A 4,087-nucleotide genomic window follows, 5' to 3' on the forward strand; every position below is an offset into this window, starting at 1 on the left:
CTCCTGCATATGACCCATATTGTTTTCGAATTAATGGACAGATCTATCATTGAACAGGCACACTGTATCCAGCTGACGAAGAACCACCTAAATTTGCACAACTTTACATACTAGATACCACCCACGCTAATGAACAACGACTGCAATGTAAAGAAAATGAAAAATGTCATCCTACTTTAATGACCATTATTGCTGAGCTAATGCAAACACAAAATCCTTTCACTGCTGCCTATAGAATGCTACACGATGTGGAAGAACAAGAGACAATCAAAGCTCTACAAAATGGAACTGTCATGCCAAACATCACAATGGCTATTAAACAAGATCGGACTCAAGATCCCAGACGATACAATAAACCAACTGTGAGTGAAGTGGCAGTTGTCTTTCAGAATGATGATGGTGAGCCTCCCTTGCATAGAGACATCTTAATTCATTTAAAACCTGATCCACAAACCCCCCTGGCTCCAAAAACACAAAGAATCAGTATTCTGCATAGTAATTTAAATGCTCTGATGTATCCTATCTTTTTCCCTTATGGAGAACAAGGCTGACATGACGCTCTAAAACACCAAGGAGATAGTAAACGAAGGATTACCCAACTACAGTTTTACAGCTATGTTTTATCAGTAAGAAATGATTTTAATCCACTACTAAATGGAGGTAAACTAACACAACAATATTTGGTTTGCATATGTCAAAATCGAAGCTAATAGACTACATTACATTCGAATGCATCAAAAAGATCTAAAAGTAGAAGATTATTGCTTGCTACAAGAACATTTACTCAACAAATCTATTGAAAAGGGCATCCCCATTGGAAAAACTGTCATTTTACCATCATCCTTCGAAGGCAGTGCACGAAATATGCAGCAGCGGTTTCAGGATGCTATGGCTATCGTTACCAAATATGGTTGTCATGATCTCTTTGTCACCATGACGTGTAATCCAAAGTGGAGAGAAATTACTGAAAATTTACAACAGTGGCAACGTGTTGAACACCGCCCAGACTTAGTTGCACGGGTCTTTAAAATTAAACTTGAATCTCTGTTATCTGACATCAACAATGGATTATTTGGACACGTCTGTGCTATTGTGCATGTCATCGAGTTTCAAAAGCATGGCCTGCCACATGCACATATTTTAATCATACTTGACAAAAATTCGAAAATCAGAACTGAAGAAGACATAGACAATATTGTGTGGGCTGAAATTCCTGACAAGACAACATACCCTCAGCTCCACAACATTGTTTTGACAAACATGATTCACGGTCCCTGTGGTGAAGCTAATCCTAACAGTCCATGTATGGATCATGGACACTGCACCAAAGGATTTCCAAAAAAATTTCAACAAAATACCTCTAAAAAAATGGATGGCTGTCCAATTTACCGCAGAAACATTGGCACTACATATCAACATAATTCTAAAACAATTGGCAATTCATGGGTTGTCCCATAATTGCTAAAAAAATACAACTGCCATATTAATGTGGAAATTTGTGCTAGCATCCAAAGTGTCAAGTATTTGTTTAAATATGTATATAAAGGACATGACAAGGCTAATATTGAAATAGCTCAAACACAACTCCAACATGATGAAACAAATCAATTTGTTGATTCACGATACGTCAGTGCACCCGAAGCTGCATGGAGAATCTTTGCATTTCCTATGCATAGACAATCTCATGCAATTATTCGCCTTGCAGTACATCTACCTAACTCTCAGGCACTATATTTTCATCAAGATGAGCCCATTGACAACATACAACAAAAACTACTTCAAAATTCAACACTCATGGCGTACTTTAACCTTAATAAGATCGACCCTAATGCACATCAATATTATTACAGAGACATTCCAGAACACTACATTTGGAAACATGGCATATGGGAACACAGAAAGAAAAGAGGCCACACTGTAATTGGAAGAATGTATACAGTTAATGTGAAAGACCAAGTACGCTATTATTTACACTTGTTGTTATTACATGTAAAAGGAGCAACAAGTTTTCAGGACCTTAAATCTGTCAATGGTATTACACATGAAACCTTTCGAGATGCTGCCTTAGCACTTGGATTATTAATAGATGATAGTGTCTGGAGAAATACTATACTAGATGCAATTGTTCTGAACATGCCTACACAACTTCGGGAGATGTTCGCTTACATCTGTATTTTTGGAACACCTGCAAATCCAATAGAATTGTGGAAGGAATTTAAGCAACATTTCATACAAGACTACTGTTACCGATACCACAACAGCAGTGAACTGTGTATCAATTGTGAAAGCTATGCTATGAAAGATGTTCAAGATGTGCTAATAATACATGGCAAGTCTTATTTGGATTTTTATTTACCACGCCCTGCAACAAACATACCCCAGCCTCAAGAAGACTATGATAAAGACTATGAATTAGCTGCAGCTACTGAGATGAAAAAAACTCTTAATCCTGAGCAACTATTGGCTTTCAATGCCATTGTGGATGCTCTACAAGACAACACGTCGACACCTAAGTGTTTCTTTATTGATGGTCCAGATGGCAGTGGAAAAACCTACTTACACCATCTACTTATACATTATGTCAGAGGACAAGGACATGTGGTCTCACCTGCCGCCACTACAGGAATAGCTGCAAACTTGCTACCAGGAGGACGAACTATGCACTCTCTGTATGGCATTCCAATTCCAATTAATGAAACATCAGTTTCCAGGATTAAAACTGACACTAACGCTGCCAACAAGTTAAAAAATAGTACACTTTTTATACTTGATGAGTGTACAATGGCAAAAAAACATTCTTTGAAAGTCATTGACAGACTTCTACGTGATGTCATGACAATACATGTTGATGACAAAAATAATGTTCCCTTTGGTGGTAAAGTTTTCATACTTGGTGGAGATTCCGCCAATGCCTTCCTGTACTTACACATGCCACCAGAACTGAAATTGTGGATTGTTGTCTTAAATATTGTCAACTCTAGAAACACTTCACAAGACTCCCGCTATTCAACAACATGAGATCCAGGGATCCAGAATACAGCACTTGGTTACTTAAACTAGGCAATGGTCAGTTCTCAAACAAATACAATCTTGGAGAGGACGTTATTGAAATTCCTTCAGACATGCTGTCCTCTGCCTGTTTAATCATAGACATATTTGGCACAAACATTCATATTAATGTTAATGACACTGAAAGTGTTTTGTGTGCTGCATCACATGCAATATTGTGTCCAAAAAATGAAGATGTTGAATTTCTCAATTCTCAAATTATGGACCGATTGAGTGGCCAATATGTCTTATATACAACTGATGATTCTGTGGATGCGGATGATGCTTATGAAACTGAACACAACCTAGTCGAATTTTTACATTCTCTGACACCATCTGGAATGCCACCACATCGCCTACAACTAAAAATAGGAACAATTGTCATGCTATTGCGAAACCTGAATACAAAAAAAGGATTATGTAACGGAACTCGGCTCTTTGTAACATCCTTAAATCCACATATCATGCAGGCAAAAATCATCACAGGATCAGCTGAAGGAGACTTTGTTTTTATTCCACGCATTGATTTGTGTCCATCTGAAACTGGGTTACCATTCAAACTACAAAGACGACAGTTTCCTGTTAAGCCAGCTTTCACAATGACAATTAACAAGGCACAAGGACAGACCCTAAATCAAGTGGGTATTTATCTACCTCAACCAGCCTTTGGCCATGCGCAGCTATATGTTGCTTTCTCCAGAGTCCCATGCCAAAGTCAAGGTTTTAGATACACCACTACAAGGACAGTTGTTACGTGGTAGTGATAAAGTGTTCACTAAAAATGTAGTTTATAAAAATGTTTTATATTAATTTAGGTCTTTAGTAATCTCAATAACATGTACATAGTATTATATCACATTAATAATGATTTACTTTTTGAACACATATTATCCCCTTTACCCCCGAGGGTGGTTTGCACGTTAATGACCAGGCCAACTTTTAAAATTCTAACCACTGTCACTTTATGAGGTAATTACTCTGGAACGCTTCAACAGATCCCCCTGATTCTGAGATTATTTTTTCGTGACATATTGTACTT

General features: G+C 37.6%; 1 pseudogene; it reads left to right on the forward strand.

Annotated features, from left to right (window-relative positions):
• Positions 1-236: 236 nt before the first annotated feature.
• On the forward strand, positions 237-2,981 carry LOC141271538 (uncharacterized; annotated as a pseudogene).
• The last annotated feature ends 1,106 nt before the right edge of the window (positions 2,982-4,087 follow it).

Source organism: Phyllobates terribilis, unplaced genomic scaffold, assembly GCF_046119375.1.
Source record: "Phyllobates terribilis strain yellow unplaced genomic scaffold, ASM4611937v1 Scaffold_5__5_contigs__length_657084704, whole genome shotgun sequence".
NCBI lineage: Eukaryota > Metazoa > Chordata > Amphibia > Anura > Dendrobatidae > Phyllobates > Phyllobates terribilis.